Here is a 24,370-nt window from a genome sequence, read left to right on the forward strand (position 1 = left end):
GAGGTGGGGGCGGGGGCGGGGGTGCAGCCGGAGGTGGGGGCGGGGGTGCAGCCGGAGGTGGGGGCGGGGGCGGGGTGCAGCCGGAGGTGGGGGCGGGGGTGCAGCCGGAGGTGGGGGCGGGGGCGGGGTCTAGAGTTGTGTGCACTATTGGTCCTGTGTCCCTGGAGAGCGCTGAGCTCCGGTCACCCGGCCCCACACAACCCACGCAAGCGTCCACTTGTCCATCGCTGAAGGGGACTCACAGGACCCCAGTGCAGCCACACGGCCCGAGAGGATGGAGGCGGGCCCGGCCTGCAGTCTTCCCTCTGACAGGAAGGCCTCCTGCCCCCTCAGACCCCAGCACCCGGGAGGTGACCTTGCCCTGAGGAGGGCCGAGAGGGCGGGTGCACAGAAACCGCCGTCCTCCCCTGCGCAAGGCCACAACCCCACAAGGCAGGTTCCCCAGCTCTTCTGGCTACGACAGAGAAGCAGGGCGGGAGACACACATCTGAGACCCCTGGGGCGGGGGGCGGCCAGAGAAACCCGGCACTACGAACAGGGCTCCCTCAGCAGGGGGTTTCCGGACCTCGAAGACGGAAGAGAGTGCTGGACTCACCGCCCGCTGGAGGGGACGGGGCTGGGCAAGGAAACGTCCTTTGGCGGGGAAGAAGCATCGTACGGGACTGTCTGAGCAGATGACTGAAAAACTCATCATCGAACTTCAACTTGAAGAAATGAACTTGGGGCGCCTGGGTGGCTCCGTTGGTTAAGCGTCCGACTTCAACTCGGGTCATGATCTCACAGCTTGTGGGTTTGAGCCCCGCGTCGGGCTCTGTGCTGACAGCTCAGAGCCTGGAGCTGCTTCTGATTCTGTGTCTCCCTCTCTCTCTGCCCCTCCCCTGCTCACGCTCTCTCTCTCTCAAAAATAAACATTAAAAATTTTTTTAAAAAGAAACTGAATTAAAAATCATTTTAATATTATATGGGGGGGGTCTCTTGTATTTCTAGTGCCAAGGTCCCTTGATAAAGAGGCAGAAGTTTCCAAAAGTACAGTGTTAAAAGCGATGGGCACGTGGTTGGCCAATTAAGATCCCCACTGCCGGCACACACGTCTTGTGGCTTATCATTTCTGCCTGTTTCAGAATTGGCTCCGGCTCCCACAGCAGCTGGTCAGCCCTCCTCCTCCCTGGAAACCCAGAGAAGGGGAGGCGGGGGCTGGGGAAAGGCAGCGGGGGAGCGGCCTCAGGGAGCACACGGTGCTCTCTGGACCAGAGCAGCATTGGGCCGAAGGACCCTCTGTGTCACGGCTCTGACCGGTGGCCGGCCCGGGTCCCCTGGCACGAGGGTGGCTCTGGACCGCTGCCACGGGGGATGGATCTGCGGGGACCGCTGTGTAGACCCAGCATGGGCGGCACTGCCCACAGGCTCCTAAAAATAAGCATCCGCTCGGCTCGGGATCCTGCTGCCCTCCACCTGTCCCCGGAGTGTCCTCACTTTCCGGGACTGGGGACTGGCCGGCTTGCCAGTGGGCAGGAGGCGAAGAGCTGGAGGGGGCGGGGGGGGTGATCTGTTCAACAGAAAGGGCCACTTGGGGTGCTTCCCTCTCATCCCCTCACCCACCGGGGGGCTGAGCGACGCCGGGGAAGCGAGGAGTCTGGGGAGTGCCGGGCGCGAGGCCTATCCTCAGATAACTCCTGGTTACAGGGAATGCCAGGCAGGCAGACGGCCAGGTGCGCAGCAAACTGTGAGCAAGCACTCGCTTCCCCAGCCTGAGGCCCCCTGGGCTTCGGGGACCTGCGTTTGTCCTCTGTGCGGCCACAGGTAGGGAGGTGGCTAACTCCGGGTGCGTGCCCACGGGACTGTCCCCTTCCCTGGAGGTACGAGGTGAAGGCTAACACCCGACAGCCACCCCAGAAGCCCCTCTGGGCCACAGAATCCAGACACCAACACGCCCTTCTCCACATCTTCAACACAGTTGGCTGAGATGGTCTTTGAATCCATAACGCCTATGGGAAAGGAACTCCCTGCCGTGGCTTTAAAAATAATAATCAGAAAATAACACAAACCTATACACAGCTTCTGGGAAACCAGAGGCACAGGTAGCTGGGGTGGGATTTGCCCGGCATGTGGCACTGAGTGACCAGTGGACCGTTCCAGAATTCCTCCCCAGCATGGGACCTTCACCACGGCCCACGCCGTCACCTCATTCCGCTGCCTGCACAGCTGTGGCCACACCGGCTGCAAACGCCCGGGTCTGTAACACCACCAGAAGGCAGTGGTCTAAAGAGGCCGTGGGCCTTTCAGACTCCCAGCCGCCAGCCACGGACCCAACATCTCTCGCTCACGCTGTGACCCTGACCTCCTGAGCTCGCTTTCCTCTCTGTCAAGTGGAGCCAGGGATGCCCAACCTCCCTGGGTTGTTTTGGGGACCCACCAAGCTGGCAGGTGCGGAAATCCCGCACACATTCCTTCACTGACCTCGACCAGTTGCTGAGCCTTTCGGGAGCAGACCCCACATTGGGTTCTGGAGACACAATAAAGATGAGGACCCCCGGCCTTACAGAGCCAGCACAGGGACTGCACAGCAGCTGTTGTCAGAGCGACGAAGAGACCTATAGGGGGTACAAGAAAAGCTCACTGGGACCTCTGGGTGGGGCAGGCGAGGAATGCTTCCTGAAGGAAGTGACATTGCAAGACTGGGTTGGGATTAATGACAAGGTAAAGAGGGAGGGGAAGGCGAGCACTGCAAGCAGAAGGAACCATCTGCGCAAAGGCCCTGAGGCACCAAAGTGCGCAGCCTCTCTGAGGAGCTGTAAGACCAGGAAGAAGACTCAGGGGTGACCACTGAGGCCAACAAGAAGCCTAAGGATCTTCCTCTTCATCCTGAGAACAGTGGGAAACCATGTAAGCATTTAAGCAAATGAATCAGTATGATCAGATTTGCATTTCTCAAAATGCTCTGCCCACCCCACCCCCAATCCACTTCCCACTCTGCAGTCAAAGCCTGTCGTCAAGCCAGCTGGGAGGCGATGGACACGGTCAAGGCTAGAGAAGGCTGTGTCTGTGGGAAAGGAAAGAAGCAAACAGCACTGGAGAGAGAGAGAGAGATGATGGATGGGTCGCAGGCCGCTGGCCTGCACATATGCGGAGGGGGCACAAAGGTACCATCCTCTGAAACGGAGAGGACCAGGTCCGGGGGGGACCCAGAGGAGGGGCCTAAATGTCTGGTCCTGTTGAGTCTGAGGAAAATGCAGGAAAAGGCCCAGGCAGTCAGACGCCATGCAGGAGAGGGCCATGCAGCGTGGTGGCTGACACTGTCGAGATCCCAGAGCAGGGACAGCAGAGGGGGAGGGTCCAGGCACAGGGGGCCCCCCGGGGTGCAGAGCTTGTGGAGAGGACGAGCCTGGGAAGTGAGCGCAGCGTGGATGGGTGAGGGCAGCAGGCCCTGAGAAGGGAAGGCTGAGTCAGGGCAGGGGCAGCAGAGGGCTGGGAAGTGAGCTGCCTGACCGGCTTGGACCCGGTCCTCCACACAGAATGTCCGCATGTCTCGGTGGCGCTGATCCCCCACGGCCAAGCCCAAATGCCCGCGGACCAGCCTTCCATTGCCCAGCCCATGCCTTCAAGCCTGGGCTGATTCCCAGGGCCAGTGTTCCAGCCACCCCCGCCCACAAAGAGGCAGGGTCTATTTCCTCACCCCTACAGTTGGGGCTGGCCTCCTGCCGCTTTGGCCAAAAGATGCCCTGGAAGGTGTGCCAGCTCCAAGCATGGGCCTCAGGAGGCTTTGTTCACTTCCATTTGCTGCCTGGAATGTAGCCTGAGCCAGCCTTCTGGATGAGGGGGAAACCAGCCGCCAGTCCAGCCGGCCCCCAGCCCACCCACCAGCTGACCACAGATGCCTGAGTGAGCCTGACCGAGATCAGCCAAGCATGGCCCAGATCAGCACAAATGTCCAGCTGACCCACAGACTCATGAGCAAGAGGAAGCAACTGCTGTCTCACCCTCCTGAGTTTGGGGACTTGTTTGTTACGTAACACTAGCTAACTGATACACACTTCCCCCTAGAGGCATGAAGACGCTCTACAGCTTCCTCCTGCTTCTCAGTACTGGATAAAACCCAACACAGACCTGCAGCTAAATTCATTCCGGTAGGGCTTAGAATCGATTTACTTGGTGAGGTCTTTTGGTTTAATTTTTTTTTTTAAACTATGTTTTCAATCAGAAGTGTAACGTCGGATGGCCCCTGCACAGCTTTCCGAAGCACCTGGGTTTCTCCAGAGAGGCCTGTTTGATTTGTGGGAGAGCATGTTCTCCTGCAGCCTTTCAAATGCTCCATTTTGCTCTGACGGCAGCCAGGGCATTTGATCGCATGAGAGATGGTGATACAGTTGCAATTGCTGTCAATATTCCTTTTATGACTCTGAATTTGCATCTGTGCGAGGCTGGTAATTCTTATCTGAATGCCAAGCACAAATAAATGAAACTTATTTAAAATAACTGGGAAAATTCCATGCTGGAGGTTAAAAAAATTTTTTTTCCTTTTGCTGCTGCAGATGGGGAAGCTGGTCCTGGCAAGGCTGTTTGAAATCGACTCAAACAACTGGCCAGCCCCAAAAATCCTGTGGCAGGTGCATGCAGGGGAGAAAGGCAGACAGCAGAGACCCAGGACACCCACTCTTTGGTGCATCAATTCGCCAAGACCCCCTCCGGCCCTGACGGTGTGGAAGAGCACAAGACGAGGGGACAGTGCTGACACTGTGAGTCACCGTGTGGCGCCCTGCACACTCACGGTCGTCGGTGATCCTCAGATCATGCTTGGGAGGGGTGCAGGGCCAGAGGTGGGTGACCCTCCACAGCACGCTGGTGACAGCCTGGTCCCAAGACCTCTACCCACAGGGGTTCTGCGTGTTTACTCCGGACTCGGAGCCATCTGATGTACCGACCACGTTAACGGGCTAATCCTTCTGTCTGGGGCGGGAAGAGGGCAGCCACAGCAATGTCATGACCAGGAGAAGATCAGCATCATCCACCAGCCAGCAGAGCTGCCGGGCCAGGCCCCCCGGCCCAGGACCGCAGAAGTCGCCATCGGGGGCTGGCCCGAAAGCCTCTGCCACAGCGCTGGGCAGGTGCAACCCCGCCCTCCAGGCTCAGCGCTGCGTCGGGATGGGATCCCCAGCAGCCAGTGGCCTCGGACTCTGCTGGCCAAGTGTGGAGCCTGGCCTGGGAACCTGCATTTTTCAAAAGACGTGGTGTTTCAGATGCAGGGGCTCAAGGGGACCACACCTTGAGACATGCGGCCAGAGAAAAGAGGCGGAGCCCCCAGAGGAAGAGCAGGACCTGTTGCCAGGAAGTCACAGGACACGCCCCGGAGGTGGGAGAGGAGACCGGATGAAGGAGGCCCCGGAGGCATCAGGGCACCAGGGCAGGGCTGCATCACAGAAGAAGGGACCACCTGAGCCGGGTCTTGAGGCAGGAGTACGAGTCTGTAGGTGGCAGGGTCGGGGGAAGGCGTCCAGATCTGGCTCTCGAGCCCGGTAACGTTCCCCTTGCCAACGGGTCTTTCACTCACTGCCCCCGCAAGGGGCCTGAGGAAGGCGGTGGGTACGGACAAGATGGGCTGCAGGCACCGGGCGCCCTGCTCCATCCCTGCACAACCCCCCCCCCACACGAGAGTGTCTGCTTTTCCAGGCCTAAGGCCCCAGTGCCCTTGGGGGGGGGGGGCAGTCAGGTCCAGGGTAGACGCCAGTGTCTGATACGCCAGTGAGAATGGGTGTGCTGTGCTGAGAGGTTTATGTAAAATGACAGCTTTTGGAGAATAAAGTCCTCAGATTGCCAAAGGAAAAAAAAAATTAAGAAAGGAAGGGGGGGTGGAGGAGGGCCACAGGCAAAAAACCCTCGACCCCCAGCCAGCAGCCCCTCCTTATGCATTTCCTAAAAGGGGGGGGGCATAGCAGCCCCCAGGCTATAGGACCTCCAGAGAGACCCGTGGGGGGGGGCTGCTTCCTCTTCCATTTGCCCCCTCTTGCCCCAACCTGCCCCCCCATCTCCCTCTCCCTGCACCGTCCCCCCCACACACTCCTCATTTACTGTCCTGACCACTAACCCAGGGGGGAAGGACCCAAGGGGACAGGCCCCCGGCGGGGACAGCCACACTGTCTGACTGTAAAGGAGACTCCAGTGAGTCCTTCTCTGGGAAGCCCACAAAAGCACAGGATTGCACATAATTGCCCTTTGTTTAAGAGGCAAATGAATATTCTTGCAGAGCGTTCTTCACACAGATAAGCTTCCAAAAATTGCCATCCATTTGTTGCCAAGTTTGGGACTGTTATTTCCTTCCCAGCCCCCTCGCTATCGTGTTAATGGCCTGAAATGCAAACCGCCTTCCCTGGTGATCCTCTGGGGCTAGAACATTGGCCTGAGGCCAGCCACCTCTCCCGGGGCCGCGGGATTGGAGCGGCTCCCCCCAGGAGAAAAAACTGAAGGTCAAGGACACCACTGAAGGTCATTCCGGGCGCACACCTCACGGGGAAGCAGGTGATGGCACCCGACAGCTGTCTCAGCTGGATGTTCCATCTCCATTCCCTGGCGTCCAACAGCCCGTTTCTCGCCACAAGCAGGGCAGACACAGAGACACATGGGCAGCCCTGGGAAAGAGGCTCTCGCATGACCCACGACACAGGAGGACACTGGTACAGACCCCGCCCCAAACCTCATGGAAATCTCCAATGAACCTCTCAGGAGCAGAGGTGCTCAAGACTGGGACCCACTTGCCCAGGGGTCCCCAGGGGCACGAAGGAGGCCGTGAGCCGCTTCCAAAGGCACCACTGGGCTCCTGGAAAGAGAGAGCTGTCCCCTGTCCCTTCCGCCAGCTGTGTTTTCAGTACACGGTGGCCCCGGCCCAGGCTGGCTCTCCCCACCTCCCCACCTCGCCGTCCCAGGACAAGGATGCAGGCCTGGGGAGGAAGTCCTGCCGTGAGGGGCGCGACCAAGAGAGACACGTGCCTGGGGTCCCGGTGGCTGGGGACCAGGGAGGGACATCCACCGCGGGGCAGGGAAGCCAGGGGCCGAGGCCTCGGGAGTCCCCAGGGGAAGGAGCCCACCTGCTCCGTGGGCTTTGCTGGCCTTCCGAGTATCGGTCACAACGCTTTGTGGTCTAGAATTTTTTTTTTATTATTATTAGTTTGTTTATTTTTGAGACAAAAAGAGACAGAACACGAGCAAGGGAGGGGCCGAGAAAGAGGGAGACACAGAATCTGAAGGAGGCTCCAGGCTCTGAGCTGTCAGCACAGAGTCTGATGCGGGGCTTGAACCCACAAACTGCAAGATCATGACCTGAGCTGAAGCCGGACGCTCAACTGACTGAGCCACCCAGGTGCCCCTTTGTGGTCTAGAAGTCTTAAGGATGAAGGTGGATACCACCCACATGGCCAGGCCTGGCACCAAAAGGAAGAGCCCCCAGGGAGCCCGCCCATCACAGAGGCAAGGACACCCGTGTGCACACTCCCCAGTCCACAAATACTGTATGGGGCACCCACCATGTGCCAGGTGTGGCCGCAAGGGGTGGGAACCGTGAATCCCTGGAAAGGCCTGTGCCCTGCTCCATGCCGCTCCTGAAGTCAGGCCTGGACGGTAGTGGAGCCACGGCAGTAGCCTGCAGCCCGATACAGCCTAGGACAGGGCAGGGATGTTAGTCATTCGGTGGGGGGGCTTCCCCCAGGAAGCTGGAGGAAAGGGTCAGGAGCCTAAGACTGGGATGGATGGGGGGGGGGGTGCGTGTGTGTGTGTGTGTGTGTGTGTGTGTGTTATTTTTATAGTATTATTGAACCAGTCACTCTGTGGGCCACTGCGGCTCAGTTCACGGGGGGGCTTTGGGGTGAACCTGTAGACCAGCCCCACCTCTGCGACAGTGGGGAGCCTGGGTGCAGGTGGCATTTCCACCGAACCTGTCCCCCACAGTGGAGGGCCACCTGGGTGTACTAACTTGCCATACCTCAGCTGCTCTGTTAGCAGCCTGAATGAGCCCCTCTCCCCCCAGAGAAAGCTGGGGAGGGGGCAGAGAAGCTCGGGGGTGGTTGGGCAGGAGCCGCCAGTGTGCCCGGGAGCTGACCAGCTGTGGCCAATGAGAGCTGGGCCCAGAGCGCCCCAAGGGACAGGCTTCCCGACGTGGTCCCAGCAGGCCCAAAACAAAGTGGCTGTCTGTTTCCGGGAGAATGTGTGCCTTCCACCCACCCCCGGCCCCTGGCCGGCTTTCCAAGTCCCCCACTATGTGCTCCGTCACTGCAAGACCCTTGACAAGTGTGTGTCCCCGCCCCCCACCAAAATCCTAGGTTGAAACCAAAGCCCCAGTGTGAGGGTGTCGGGAGGTGGGGCCTTGGGGAGGTCACAGGTCACGAAGGTGCAACCCTCGAGAATGGGATCAGAGCCCTTATAAAAGGGACTTCCGGGAGCTCCCTGGTGCCTCCCACCATGTGCGAAAAGAGCAGTGAGAAGCCAGCCGTCTATGAGCAAGGAGGCCCTCGCCAGACTCCAACGGCACCTTGATCTTGAACTCTCAGGCTCCACAACTGTGGGAAATCGCCGTGTGCTGTTTCTAAGCCCCCAGCCTGTGTGCCCTGTTCCGGCCGCCCCGAAGGGCTAAGACAAGAGGTAACTGTCCCTTGGCATATCCTCCACCGACCACATGGCCCTGGGTCTAATCCCAAGGCCATGTTGTCCTCCACCCCTCACCCCTCCCTGGCCAGCAGCAGCCACACACACCCCCACCCAGCACCCCTGCTCCTAAGTCCCCCCGCAACCCTGCCTGAGCAGGCCCCAAAGCACAGCCTGCAGAGCAGCGGTAACAGCCACAGAGGAAATGTAACTGCTCGGAGCCTGGCAGAGAGAGGAGGGACGCAGGCCCCCGTCCCCCCAGGAGATCCCCGCGTCAGAGTCCCCCCCCAATCCTTCCCCAGCTGCCCACACTTCTCTCCCCCTCCCACCTGGCTTTTTTTTTTTTTTAACTAAGCTTCTTTTGTTTTTCAAGGATGCCTTCATGTGTGCATGCCCGCACACGCATGTCAAGTTTTTATTCCAATCCTTCAATGAGGTCTTTGCCGAGAATTTACAATTCCCCTGTGGCCTCAATCTTGCAAAGATTGCTTTTTAACGCTGTTAGGCCTTAATTCTAATAAGCCTCCTCTTTATTACAGAACCAGGTCACATTTCCTTGACACCACCGGAAAAAATCTTTCATCGGCAGGGAGGGGTGGGCGGGAAGAGAGAGGGTCAGAAAAGAGGAAGGGGCAGGGAGACGGAATCCTCCCTTAATTTGATGGTATTCTAAAGTCATCTAATTTCTGGGAACCAGAGAGGCCTGGCCACTTTAGATAACTCTGCGATACCACCACGTCTCGTACCAGCATGAGCTTTATTTTGGTATCTCGGTTTGTAAATGAGGAGAGGAGGAAGGGGCAAGGATAGGACCCGCCCGCCCGCCCGCCCGCCACGCAGGGCGTGGGTCCAGGCTCCGCCCAGGACAGACGGTCATCTGCGGTGCCCAGCACGCCGTCTCCTGCTCCGGTCCTGAGGGCCAGCTCCAGGACAGAAACCAAACCCACCGGACACCTGGGCACCCGTCAATCAAGCTCTCTCCCTCCTCCTCCCCCTTCCTGAGTTGGGAGTTTCCAGGTTTGGGGCTTTGGAGGGAGAGATGCAGCTGGGGAACGCAAAGCTCATTTCACCTGCTTTCTCCGGACAGAAGCACAGCACCCCACCGACACTCTTGCAATGTGTACGAAGCACCTATTATGTGCCGGGGACAGGAGCTAACGGCTCTTGCGTGACCCCGAATCCAAGAGCGAATGGCTGAGGTGTGGCAGAGTCCTCCTAAAGCGTGGGGGGCCTTTCTGAGACTGAGGGTTTGAGTCCAGAAGCAAGGACTTCATTCTAGAAGCTACTGCATGTGGAGCTGGGGCTGACCATTATCTCTGGGTCCCCAGATGTTCCCTGGAAGCCTGTTTCCTGGTCAGCAGCCAGCCTGTGTCATAGGGCCGAAGCCCTCCCCGCGTGTCAGCCTAGGAAGCCGGACAGTCACGTGGGGCGTGTGATCAAAACACCACAGGAACCCGGATGGGCGCGGCGAACACATGGACCACCTCGGGGCCCCCAGGGCGCTTTTCTGGGAGGGGAGTCTGTGCACCGCCAATGCTTTAAATATAAACTTGAAATCGATACAATGTCTAACGTAAGGCACCTTCGAAATCAAAGGTCTCTGGGGTGCCCCGGTGGCTCAGTCTGTTCAGCCTCCAACTTCGGCTCAGGTCATGATCTCACAGTTCGTGGATTCGAGCCCTTCGGATTCTGTGTCTCCCTCTCTCTGCCCCACCCCTGTTCATGCCCTGTCTCTCTCCCTCCCTAATATAACATTTAAAAAAAAATTTTAATTAAGAAAAAGAAATAAAAGGTCTTTTTGTAAACTTTGGTGCCAAAATGCAGCGGTGCCCAGGCTGAGGTGCTGACATGAAATGTGCCGCACGGTCCATGGCACAGACCAGCCCCCCACCAGCGCAGCAGCCTGCTGGCTTCACGGAGCCTCCTGTCCACAGGCCCCGGCTGACCACCCTGCAAGTGTGTGGACGAGATGAAGATAGGGCAGGTGCACACGCCCATGTCACACTGACCGCTCTGCTGTCCCAGCTGTGACAGGCAGTGGATACCCCTCCCATACTCGTCTAAAGCAGATGCCTGAAACCCACCGTCTGAGCAGCCCACCCCCTCCTGCAGGGGCCTGTTAGCAGTGGGGGGCCTGGGAGGGCGGCATGCCCACCAGGCCGGGGTCGAGGGGGGTGCCAGGCGGGAGGGGCCACCACTTCACTCTGCACTGGCCGCCAAGTCATGTGTGTCCCAAGAACCCTCCTAGGGAGGAACAAGGTGGCAGCCCTTGATCCCCGGACAGCAGATTCTTGGATTCCACAAAATATAACTGTGAAGACCAACCTGCCGGCAGAGAAACACGCAGCATATTCACAAGCTAAATATAAATAATATTGATTCGTCTGCCATCTTGAATTATCCATTTCACTTCTGTTTTCCATTAGCATCAATAATCACGCGCTGACGACCCTGTGGACGATTCCACTGCCCTCCAAAGGACACGGCCAGCCCCAGGGTCATGCACCTAGAGGAGTCGCGGGCTGCCTTCCAGAACAGCCCGCCGCCTTCTAGAACAGTCCAGCATGTTCCTGGGAAATTTCCCTCCCTTACGTGTATTCCTCACTCCCAGCCCAGCAAAGAGGGGCAGCTTGAAGGCACATCTGAGCACCCCCGCCCCTTTCAGAGGCATTCTGCTCGCTCTGGCAGCCCACCCGGCTCCGGGGAGGTGGTGGCACAGGCCCGAGGTTCGTTCCTGGCTCTCGGGAAGGAAGCTGGGAGGGGAGGATGCGCAGCCCTGCCCCAGGGCACCGCCGCTCCCCTGCCAACCCGGGCAGCACCGGGGCCTGCGTCCTCTCCAGGCCTCTGCAGGCCAGGAGCTTTTCCTACAGCTCAGCACGGCCCCCGGCGGCAGGCCCACTCTACGCCCCCCACTACCCACTCCCAGCCCCCCACGGGACACAGAGGGGCCCCCAACCTCCTGCATCGATTCCCACTCCAGCAAGACTCCGCAGGGCCGGTAGCGACAGAAAGCACAGGGCACAGACACCCTCGTGGGCCCCTCGCCAGCCAGCCGGGCCGGGATGGAGGGCTCACAGGGCGCCGGGCCCATCCCCTGCCAGCTGTCAGGATGTCCACAAGCAGGGACTGAAAACCTGCCGTGGGTAGACAGCCATCCTGTGGGCTTTGCGGAAGATGGGGTCCCTGCCTTCGAAGCATTTACAATCTAATATGGAAGACAGACGGGCAAACGTCTAGAGGGACCTGTCACTCCTCATTCTTCATCAGCGCCAGTTCCAACTCCCAGACACTTGTCACGAAGGCCGGGGAGGAGGGAGCCGCGAGGAGGGACGGGGAGGGCAGTTCGTCACGTCCACAGGGCACAAGCATGTGAGCGGCCCAAACACAAGCCCACCCTGGATGCGGCCGCAGTTGCTGCTCTGGCCTGGGCTCGTGGAAGGATCTAGAACCTTCCCATTTGCCTTCACAATCTATCTGACCAGCCAAGCAAGTCCTCAGATGCTCCAGGACAAACAGGGGTCACCCCTGGCCTCGGGGCACCACTACCAGCCACGCGTATGTGAGGACTTTGTGAGGAGACCCAGGGCTCCTGGCCTCACTCCACCCCAGAGCACATCTGCCCTTAAACCGTGGGATGGCGACTTGGCCAAAGATGGCGACGCTGGAGTCCGAGACCGCCTCTCACCCGTGGGAAAGTGGGGCCATCAGGAACTGGGGAGTCAGCTTCTGCAGGGCCCCCCTCTCCCCTCAGCCACACCCAAAGGGCACGGGCAGCCAGTGGGATGAGGGGAGGGGGCGCCACCCTCCTGTGTACTTGCGAAGGCAGGGGAACTGGAGACCCGGCTGAAAACCAGCCCTCGAGGGTCCCCAGTGCTAAGCTTAGCCGTGTGGCCCAGCACCAGGGGCCCCAGCGGTCACCACAACCCCCAGCACCCAGACTTTCCCGCCCAGGCGCAGCCCCCACATCCACTATTGCTGTCGAGAGACAACCCCGGCCACCTGCCGCCTTCCTGGGAGAACATGCCGGAACATGCCACAACATGCCAGAACACGCCGGCTGGGAGCAGACGCCCCACAGGGTCACTGGGGCCTCAGGGCCCCCCGTACACAGGCAGATGGCCGTTTCGTCCATCTCAGGAGGGAAAAGCGGCCAGACCTCAAGGGGTGGATGTCAGGGCCAACAGTTCACCTACGGCCTGGTCCCCTTCCTTTTCTGCTGTTACTCTGGACACAGCCCGAGCCGGCAGGTAGCAGGACAGTGCCTCTCCCCACACTGAGGGCCCTGATCTCGGAGGGCACCCGAGTGTCTGGCCAGAGGGAATCTAGGCCTGGGGTTCTTTCCCCCACTTCCATCCACCCTTCCCCTGCCTTCCCTATTGGCTCTCCCCCAAAATCCCCTGCGGAAATTCACCATCAGGGCACGTGCTGTCCAGGCAACAGGTGTGGGGGTGCCTCTGGTTATGGCTGCCCTTACACGCACGGCTAGGCACACGTGTATGCTCCTCGAAGAAGCCAGAGTCCGTGCAGAGGCTGGAGCGCGCACACGCGTACACACACGCGCACACACACACACTCCTCGCTGTTAAGGACCTGGAATGATGTATTCTCTGTTCTCCCAGCTATAATTATTTTAGCGTGGGAGACAAATTCTGTCTCCAGTAGCTCAAAAGCGCTACATTAGAATTGCACATTCTGTGGTCTCAGAAAATCTCCACAGCGTCCCAGCTCCCTCCCTCCGTCCTGGGGCACAAACGGGCTCCCGACACGACACGGGTGAGCACAGCACGGAGGCCCAGCACACAGGGTCTGATGCGTGCTCCAAGCCGATCTACTTAGAGTGGGAAACCTGGGAGCACGCATGCAGGTAACCATGGCAACTTTGGGGAAGTTAAAAAAAAAAAACAGTAAGTTTGTGAGTTGTTGGTTGTTATTTGGTGCTGGGGGCAGGGGGTTCTTTCCTTCTCTTTCAAGATAACAAGGTCCTTGAGTAACACTTGTATGAGTGTTTTGGGTAAGTGTGCAAGGCAGCAGCCTCCAGACGTTTAACTACCTGTGGAGGGGAAAGCACGTGTCACATCCAAGCGCCACCGTCACCAGTCAGTGCGTTCTGTCTTGGGGCAGGGTGCTCTCCATGGGGTGACCTTGAGCCAGCTCGCCTCCCTTGTGTATTACAACGGCCCCTCCGCCCCACACCTGCCCCTCCCCAGGGGTCTTGACATTAGCCATCTGCTCCATCTGGGTTCCTGTCGGGCCCCAGGACACCATTCACATCTCCCAATGTGGGGAGAAGGTCAGGCCACCAGAGGAAGATCCCTTCCCCCACACGCAATCCTCACACACGCATGCACACACCTGCACGCATGTGCACATGCATGCACAAAGCGCCAGGGTGCCTGCGTGTAAACGCCGTTCCCCACAAAGGCACACCCCCGCCCACGCTTGGACACGCTGGGTGCCCTCTGCGGGCCCAGCTGGCCTCACTAGGGGCAAAGGGGAACTGCTGCCCTGGGCACCAGCCATCCCCCACAAAGCCAATGGGAGCAGGCTTTCGGTGCCGAGGGACGTCCCCACATGTCACACATGCACGCACACCTCCGCTGGTTCAGGGACCCCTCTCGGCTGTGCTGGCACTAAGTCCCCACAGGGGACGGCTCCGCCCCGCCAGGCAGCCGCCCTGACTGCGTGCATGGCCCACCCAGGGTGTAGGCAGTGGTCCCCATGTGGTTTATCATGCTCTGAAGGCGGGCGCGCTGAAGGGCTCCTGACGGTCACTGCAAGGTTCCGTGGCACGGCCGTGGTGCCAATGGGCTGGGCATGCGGCTGTGAAAAAAAAGCATTTTTTTTTTAAGGCAGAAAAGCCCTAAATGGCCCTTGCGGCGTTTCAGGGCACGTAATTGTAGTATCAAAGTTCGTGAAAGACCCAGCGCGCTGGCTGGCCGGGTACCCGCTGATGCCTGAGCGGCTAGGGCGCCGGGTGGGAAGCAGACCCCGGCGGGGAGGTGGGGGCAGGCGTGCGGAGAGGAGGGAAAAGCACGAAATAAAGAGCTTTTCGAGGAACGACAGGGCTCCCACGCGGGATCACATCATCAATTAGCCAGCAGGAGGGCCAAGCAGCCTTTGGCACCTCATTTCCACAAAGACGGAGTTTCCTTGAGGAAACCGCCCAGGCCTCTAAGTCTGATTTCAGTAGACAGAACAAACGAAGAAGGACGACCACTGGGCTTGGCCAGCACCCCACGCCTGGGCCTGGCAGCCTGGCAGGGGGCCATGTGGGTTGAAAGATGGTGGAAGAACATGCCGGCGTCCACGAGGCCCGTCCATACAACATGCATGTGCACGCTTGCATCTGTGCACACACACGTGAGCTCACAGGCATCCGTGCACACACCTGCAATGTGCACACACACACGCATACGCTCTACTGTCAGACTGGCGTCCACTACTCTGATGAAACATTCTAGTCCGCAGCTCTCGCGGGTGCTAAGGGGACACCTTGCAAATGTGCCAGCCAGAATCAGCCCCTAGGATGTACGGCACATCCCCTGCCTGCAAGAAGACCCCTGGGTTCTTGGGGACCCCATTCCCATGTAGGATCCTTCAACAGCCCATTCTGGAACGTTCAAACCCACCGTAAAGGCCCCAGGAAACAGTCCCGCCCACCATCTAACTGGAGGTGACTGATTTATTCTGACCATCCTGACTCTCAACGACACGGCTCTCCTCCGGCCATGCATGGCTGTAACTGTCCATCCAGCAGGGCAGGGAGGAGCCGTAAATCTTTCCTCACGGCTGCTCTGAGCTCAGCGCCGCTTGACCTGCCATTGCCGGCACCCCCCCCCCCCCACCACAGCATCCCGCCGGAGAAGCCTGCTATCCCTGAAGGTAGAGGCGGGCAGCAGGTAAGGGGAGCAGGAGGGAGAGAAAGGGGCCATGGGGCCAGGGAGGGGGAGAAGGATGGGCAGAAGAACACGTGTGGCCGCGTGTTCTGCCTGCTAACGGGGGCCGGGGGGGGGGGGCGATGCAGAAGATTCACCGCTGCAATGACGAGGCGCGGTGTGCGTGGGGGTGCCCTGGGACACGCCCTCCAGCCCCAGCTCTCAGGGCCCAACTCCAATAAACCAGGCCAGATTCTGGGGAAGTCTTGGTGTTCACACTCCTTGCTGGAAAACAGCACAGCCCTAAGAGGAACCCACTGGGGAGGGAATTCTATTTCTCCATCCCACCCACGCTGCGTGCGCAAGTGACCCCTGTGGGGGCAAAGGGGGCACAGGGACCTCCCCATAAGAGACGGGGACAGGGGGGTGCAGACCACAGGCTCAGAGCCCCAGAGGCAACACGAGGACAGACCTGCCCTGGGCCCCAAAGCACATCTCCTTCCCCTTCCCACAGACTTAATTTTTCTCTAATTTCAGTGTATATTAAAGCGTTTCGAGGTAGTGCACATTACAGTCATGATTATTACCTAAAGACTTCCATATAGCCCTCATTTTCTAGCGCTTATTACTTTTCGGAAAAATTACCCTCGGGGGCCCAAATTTTCCAAGTCTGGTCTTGTGAGTTTTCATCTTAGGATCTGAGCAAAACATATTCTGGTGTCCGTGATGGGAAAGGGATACTGGGGGGTGAGGGTCCTTCCTTAATTGGTCTCCGTGTCAACATGCAGCCAGGAAAGAAAAACACGGGGTGGGGGGCAGAGACCACGTGCTGCATTTTTCACATGTAAATCCAGATACTGTTGTCAATGACCTGGTTTTATTTGTACCCATCTGTTCTGTGCAGACACTTCTACTTTTAAACTGAGATTTCAACCCAAGTCGGTGGGGGGGCACCCACACAACATTCGTTTTACACGCTTAAGCATGGACGAGTCAGGAAAGCAAATGCTAGCCATTGGAATGCCGGCAATGCCCATGTAGAGTCAGAGGCGTATTCTCCAACTCAAGGGAAATCTTGCAGGAAGATCCTGGCCCTGGCCAAGGGATGCTGGTAGAGTCCAAAGAGTAAAAACTCTGTGTGTCCTTAATTATCCCGGGAGAAGACTGGACGGGAAAGAAAAATGCACCTGCTGCGGGTCACGCAGGAAAGTCGTCCCAGACTCCTGCGCAAGGGCTTTCGCAGGGAGGACCAGGGTAATGGGCTCCCCACCAGACAAAGGTCGGGTCATCGTCCAGCTTCAGTGTCCCTCCCTTCGGCCAGCGAGCAGACTCAAGGCAACGCTCGCCGTGGCGCTGGCTGTCTGCGAGTGCCGCCTGTAATCTTACAGCACCGAAAATAATAATTCTCACCTTGTGAGTTTTCCCCAGCCCTTCTCTTTTCTGCTAAGATTCCAAAACACTTGACTAATGTGCCCACGGATGGCACCCCCACGGGGCAGGCGGCGAGTGCTATCAAGTCCATTATGAGCCGCTCCAGGAGCGCAGCGGGGAAGTTGGTGAGCCGCAGCCCCGCCCCCGGTCTACAGGAAGTCTGTGCAGGCGGCCCCTTGGGCCCTGGCTCCGCCTCACCTGTCCCTGTGGTGGGGACCCCAGCCATGCCTGACGGCACCGCTGTGGTCCCTTCGATGAGGAAGAGTCAAGATTCCCAAGAAACAAACACCCCTCATGTTTACTGGTGATGGTCTGGTCTCCACTCATCTCCGCACTGAACGCAGAGCGGGGACAGAACCTCTGTGTGTGAGAGGAAGGGCCATGGGGGCACAGGTTCAGAGTGGTCTGGAAAGGGTGGTGGCCGGGCTGAGGTCAACATTCTTCTTCCTTCCCACCCCCCATGGAAAACCCAGCTGGCAATGACCTAGGCCCCCCACTCTTAGAATCCAAGGCCCCTCTTGCAAAAGCAAAGAGCCCAGGGGCAGCACCCCCCAACTGTGGTCCTTGAAATCGCCTCCCAGGATCGAGGCCATACACCAGCAGCAGGCGGGAGCTGCCCTCTCGCGGTGCCCCGGCGAGGCTGATCCCGGGGTCCACAGCCCCACCGACAGGACCTCACTCACATCCCTCCGCCGGGCCTGCTCCTGAGAGCATGAGCCGCCCGGCTCCCCCTGGGGGCCCCTCCCAGCCACCCAAGCAAGAAATGCCACAGAGACACACCAAAGCCTCATCCCCACCTTGGCATCCGCACCCCTACCTGGAGCCCTTCTGAAACCACATCATCTCCTCGCGGCCACAGGACGCAGTGCCGAGTCCACGTCCTTAACTCGGACAAGACGCTCACTCCTGCAGCAGGCAGGTGGCATCACAGAAGGCCCGCGCTCACCACCAGATCCCGCGTGCCTACTAGGTGCCCGCTCGTTACCTGTGTCACACCCCCCCCCACCCCCCACGCGGCTCCACTGAGTAAACAGGTCTGAGGACTTGCCCTATCGGTAGGGTGGAGAAGTCCGCATTCCCTCCCCAGAGCAGAGAGTGGTCAGCTACCCGCCCTGCCCCACACTGCTTCCGCTCGCTGCTCACCACCCTACTCCGGCCCTGCGGGCGCTTGCGCTCACCCACGGTGCCGCTGCCTCCAGGAAGGCCTCCAGAAAGGTAATGAGCCTTGTTGGGAAGTTGCGCCGGATCTAACTGTGCATCTAAATGTGTGTATCCTGGGCATTCGGCTGATGCGAGGAAGGGCAGTGACGTCCAGTCTTGGGGAGATGAAGTGAGGGTTCAGACTGGACCCCCAGGGAGAGGCGAGGCCATGAGCGGGAGCCTGCAGGCGCCGGTGGAGCCCGCCAGGAGTCAGAACAGACACATCCTGGTCTTCCTTGCTCTCCGTGGGTCCAAGGCAACGGGAAACAGGGAAACATGGTGTGTGCGGCCATCTCACGTGAACCACTGGAAAAGCATCTTCTGCTTTTCCTGCTGCAAACGGGAGGCCACAAAAACAAAAATGTGGGGAGGGGGAGAAGTCATCAGCAGGAGCTCCGGTTTTCAGGTGCCCGGGAACTCCTGCGTACGGACCGGGAGCATTGCCCTGGACCCAATCCCTAAAAGAAAACTTCCAAAGATGTAGGATTTTCTGTTTAATCCAATAGAGAAACCTCTAATTTATGTTTAGTAAGGATTTAAAACTATTAGTTTAGCAAGAAAACAACGCTTATTGTCGTTTACTTATTTAGTTTGAGTGAGTGAAAGCATGTGCACAGCCAGGAGGAGGGGCAGAGAGAGAGGCAGAGAGTCCTGAGCAAGCTCCACGCTGTCCGCACAGAGCCCGATGTGGGGCCTGGTCCCATGAACCATGAGACCGTGAGCTGAGCCGAGATCAAGAGCCAGACACTCAACCAACTGAGCCACCCAGGTGCCCCGAGGAATTATTTTTTTAACGTTCATTTATTTATTTTGAGGGAGAGAGTGTGAGCAGGGGAAGGGCAGAGAGAGAAGGGGAGAGAGAATCCCATGCAAGCTCCATACTGTCAGCACAGAGCCTGACGTGGGGCTTGAACTCACGAACCGCGAGATCGTGATCTGAGCTGGAGTCTAATGCTTAACTGACTGAGCCCCCCAGGTGCCCCAGTGAGAAATTTTTTCTTTTTTTTTTTTTTTTTTTTTTACTTATTTTGAGAGAGAGAGAGAATCAGCAGGGGAGGGGGGGAGAGCAGAAGATCTGAAGCAGGTTCTGTGCTGACAGCAGAGAGCCCGATGCGGGGCTTAAATTCACGAACTGTGAGATCATGACCTGAGCCAGAGTCAGACTCTGAAGTAAGACACCCAGATGCCCCAAACTACTTCTAACTGCACCTGGGTGTTTGCTCTTCTTTAAATACCCAGTCGAATCCACCTTTTTAATACAAGAAAATTGCATGTTCTTGGCTTTTCACAGAGGCTCCCGTTTTTACATAGAGACTTCAGTGCTGAGAACAATGTGCTCCCATTATCCTTGCCTAAAGGAATATCATCCTGAGACACGATACCAAACCCAGGAATCACCAGTCACCTGGAGCCCAAAGACACAAATTCCAAGGGGGTCAGGGGAAGTGCCCCAGCCCCAGAGGGCCACCCTCCCTGCCATCGTCATCCCTCAGTCTCATTTGGTGTCACAGACAAGGAGACTGTGGTAAGCGGGGCTGCCGTGCTCCAGCTATTCACAGGTAGAGCTCCAAACATGCTCTAGACTTGTGCAGTACACTGCTCACACAACTGTACTGGTGCCCCGGTGAGAGGGGATCTTTTGGAGAGGACTGCATTACTTCCTGCTTATTTGTTTTGGTGGAAGGAGAATGTTGAAGTGAAAGCAAGAGGTCTCAGAGAAACCAAGACACACAGATTCTCCTCTCTTAGGTGCCAAAGATACGAGTTACGATCTGTCTGGCCTCCCAGAAGGAACTTGGATATAACTGGGCAGGGTCTGGGTGGTAGCAGGTGTCTGTCCCTGGGTAGTTCCCTCGCCTGTGAGTGGGGCTGTGTTCTAAAAGGGTAAACGGGGGCACCTGGGTGGCTCAGTCGGTTAAGCGTCCAACTTCAGCTCAGGTCTTGATCTCATGGTTCGTGGGTTCGAGCCCCGCGTCGGGCTCTGTGCTGACAGCTCAGAGCCTGGAGCCTGTTTCGGATTCTGTGTCTCCCTCTCTCTCTGACCCTCCCCTGTTCACACGCTCTCTCTCTCTCTCAAAAAAAATAAATAAAACATTAAAAAATAAATAAATAAAAGGGTAAACAGACACCCCAAGCACCTGCCTCTCCTCCTGGTTCCCAGTCACAGTCCGGTGCCCTGGACCAGAAGGGCTGACTCGCCCCCCCCCCCCCCAAGCATTCAGCAGACGCCTGGCAGACACCTCCACGCACAGCACCGGTGACCAGGGGCGGATCTGACAGGAGCCTGGCGTGGCGTGCCGCAGTGCCGTCCCTTCACCCTGCCTCTACCCGCCTAGGACCTCGGGGGGAAGGTATCAGCGTGGCCACTGACCGAATCAATAGGTGCTAAAACCCTCATTATGTTCTCCCTCCTTTTGTTCCCTGCTGAGAAAATGCTCTGCCTTTAAACATTAAACCTTAAAAAAACAAATCTTGCAATGAGAGTTGCTTTGCTCTTGACCCTCAGAGAACACCACAGCCCCTAAGACCCCACCCCACCTGAACGTGAAGTTGATGCATCCAAGTTACAACCCACCCGCCTCCCAGGTGAGATCAGCTGGCACCAGGCCTGAGCCACACAGGGGTGGAGACCGGATTAGGAGGAAGGTGTCCCTGTCACACAGTGGAGCACGCCTTTTGGGCCCTAATTTAAAATACAATTGGGGGTGCCTGGGGGGCTCAGCCGGTGGCTCAGGTCATGATCTCACAGTCTGTGGGTTCGAGCCCCGAGTTGGGCTCTGTGCTGACAGCTCAGAGCCTAAAGCCCACTTCGGATTCTGTGTCTCCCTCTCTCTCTGCCCCTCCCCTGTTCATGCCCCTCCTCAAATAAACTTAAAGAATAAAATAAAAGTAAAGTAAAAGAAAAGAAAAGAAAAAATAAAATAAAATAAAATAATAAAATAAAATAAAATAAAATAAATAAAATAAAATAAAATAAAATAAAATATAAATTGACAGTCTTTCCTAGGCCCTGAGGACCCTGCTGGCTCCCCGCCCCTCGACCCCGTGGTGGCTGCTTTGCTCCTGAGTGAGAGCATTCAGTTCTGCGCCACACAGACCAGCAACACTTTCCAAAATGTAATTTCTACGCTGAGCTTCCCTCCCTCCCCCCCATTAAAGGAAACACTTTCAAATAAAGTAACACATTTTATGTTCTTTATTATCTCAAGTCACCTCCTAAGGCACAATTGGGTGGCGGCTCATGTGTTGGAGAAGCTGCCGTGGGAAAGTAACTCACACGGTGCGCGGCGCTCTGAAAGGCCTATTTTATCAGCCAAAGCAGTTGTTGTCGCGAGGTGTTCAAGTGAGGACGTTCATCCTTCCGTCCGCAGGTCCCCCACAAAGAACAGACCCCACCACAGACTCCATTATTACCACCATCCAACTGCTAATTGAAAGCTGTCCTCAACTCTCACAGGTAAGGCCAGGAGACAGTCACATCCAAGTGCCTGCACCACTCAGAAAGAAACAAAGACCGGGAAAGGGGAGAAGAGACAGACAGACAGACAGACAGACAGACAGTGAGGGGAAAAAGGGGGAGTTGGAACCAGAATGTTACAAGTAAAAGAGAGAACCCGACTTCAGAGAGGCTGCGAAGGCTGTGGAAAATAAGATGTTTCGGTTGCCTGCATGTTTCGTGCAGCTGTGAAAATAGTGTGCTGCTTCGTAGAAGAGCGAGGGGCAATACTGCAGCTGATCAAAAGCACGGAGGTGCAAACAGGACCTTTCCATAAAGCCGGCACCTTGTGCGGAAGAACAGGGATTTAGGGAAAGGCAGGAGCCGGCGAAGGAGCCTCTCTGTTCGAGGGGGGAAAGTTTCAAGACGGTTTTTCCCCTTCGCTTGTTTAAAAATAAAAAATTCCTCACCAAATGTCAGCTGTGTGTCAGGTTCCATTTGTCTTTATAACAGACTATCAAGAAGGAGCGTGGAAATAAATACGGAGAGAGACGACTGACCAAACGCTGCGGGCACCAGCCAGCAGGGCCGTGGCACTGGCCGAGGAGGTAAGCCCCGCGCTGCAACCGCTGAAAAATCACATTTCCATTTGGGGCGAGCTCGGCACTGTCACTGCATGCTCACTGAGACGCACCCCCCCCCCCGGCCACCCCCGCAGGCTCCTCCAGGCCCCTTACACTGCTCCCCCGCACCACCCCCGACACTTCTGGGTGGGACAGGAGCTCCCCTCATTTGTACACCCCTTCACTGCCGGCTCCGTGAGCATGCACCACACAGCACGCGTGAACAGGAGGCAGCGGGGATACACCAGCCACAGGCCCTGGCCGCAGAGCTCCATAATTTCTCTCCATCTCCCCCACGAGCCACTGGCAACGCTCTGAGTTGAGTAAGTGGCAGGAACACAGAAGGCCCACTCTGGAAGGGCACCCAGGAGTCCTCCCACCTGCCTCCTCCCTAAATCTGCCGCTTGGCCGGCCCTGCATGAGCCTCAGGAACCCTCGCCTTCCCCCTAGCAGGGCGAGGACAGCGCGGGCAGCGCCCCCAGCGGCCCAGGACGTGTGGAGGCGGGAGCGCAGGCAGCGTGCCCGGCCCTGTCCTTGGTGCTGCCGCCGGCCTCACGCCCGTGGCGCCCCAGGGAGCGGGGGCCTGTCCCCCAGCCCTGCCTCTGGCCCCTGCAGAAGGTCAGTGAACACACCCAGCTCGGTGCTGCTCCTGTCCGAGGGCACTGGGTGAGGGGCACTGGCCACGAAGGCCCCGCACAGCCAGAGAGGCCAGGTGTGGGGGGGGAGGAATGGGGGTACTTCCTGGACTCCCAGCTTCTCCCGGAGTCCTGAGAGGCCCCAAGGCCCAGGAGAGGATGGAGGTCTCTCTAAGCCACAGGCCTTTCGGTGGGTGGATCAGATAAATCATTTAAGTCATCTTTTTATTCAGGAGGGAATTGTTGTTGGAAATGGGCACCTCTGCCAGAAAACGCCAGCAGCTCCAACTCTAACAGCCTATACGCCACTGGCACACAGTGCCCCTCACCCGCAGCTGCCTCACCAGGCCCAGGCCTGAGTGCGCCCCGTTCGCTTTGCCTCTGCCCCCTAAGCCCCCAGGGTTCCCCACCTCACCCACGCTGTCGCCCTCCCAGAAACTCCCGGCAGGGGAACGAGGGGTTAAGCGTTGCTCCCCGGAGTGTGCGGCGAGTCCTTGCCCACGCAGGGAGGCCTCCAGTCCCCGGGAAAGAACGGGGGTGGCAGCCTCGGTCCTCAGCTCCGGAGGCAGCTCCACGCTCCTGGCGGAGGCGGAGAGGGAGCGGGTGCGCCTAACTGGTGCTCAGAAGGCGCCTCTCCGCCCCTGATGCTGCCTCGAAGCCCCCAGCGGGGCGCTCCCCCCACCCGCACGCACCCCACTTTCATCTGGCGGCGCAACTTTTCTCCCTCTCCCTCCACAATTTTCGCTCACCTAGAGGGTCTGGTTTTAATTAGTGTAATATCCCCATTAACAACGCAGCCTAATTAAGACATCCGCCCAAATCCACTACGCACGCTTAATGAGCAGGTACTGCCATGATGTTTATACTTTTCTTTATTTTTTATTTATGTGTGTATTTATGTTTTGCAGACCAGTAAAACCGAAGCTGTCTCCCGACTCAAAGACCTCATTAAGGGTGACCTGACTCCATTAGCCTGGTACCTGCTCGGTGCTAAGTGCTCTGGGCTCCCGGGTGCGCGCCCAGGGCGTCCCTGAGCCAAGCGCGCGTCTCAGCAGGAAATTAGCGACCTGGCGTCTGCCGAGGCTCTGACCTCACCTCCAGCTGGGGAGTGGAGGAAGGGGTCTCTCCTGGGGGATGGTTCCTTTGGTCCCCTTCTTTTGCCTCCACCGCCGGGTGTTTTGCGCCTCAGTAAGTGCCGCGCCGAGGGACTCCTTTTTAGAAGTGGCCATTAAAAAATAAACCTAGTCCCTCCGAAAAGCTGGAAAGCTGTCACCGGGGAGTTTCTCCCCACCCCGCTGGCGGGGCCAGAGTTCCAGACTCCCGGGGAAACCCTCCACCCCACGTGAGACTCTGGGTCCCAGGGCCGCTCTGGGACGGATGAGGTCCCAGACGCCGCTCCCCGGTCCTCTCTCGGGCCGGGTGAGGGCCCCTGGCAGCACGCGTGCTGCGGGGATGCACACCGAGGAGGCTCCGCGCCCGGGAGTGGATGCGACCTCGGGCCTCGGGCCTCGGGCCGCGCCCGGCGCGCCACGGAGACAACCCCCG

At 58.1% G+C, this 24,370-nt stretch overlaps 1 protein-coding gene across 6 annotated transcripts in view; it reads right to left on the bottom strand.

Moving 5' to 3' along the window:
* The window catches only part of RBFOX3 (RNA binding fox-1 homolog 3), a 437,228-nt gene that overhangs the window by 380,287 nt on the left and 32,571 nt on the right, over window positions 1-24,370 (bottom strand). The gene's annotated exons all lie outside the window — the stretch shown is intronic.

This window comes from Hyaena hyaena, unplaced genomic scaffold (genome assembly GCF_003009895.1).
Source record: "Hyaena hyaena isolate Hyena2069 unplaced genomic scaffold, ASM300989v1 scaffold_21, whole genome shotgun sequence".
Lineage (NCBI taxonomy): Eukaryota > Metazoa > Chordata > Mammalia > Carnivora > Hyaenidae > Hyaena > Hyaena hyaena.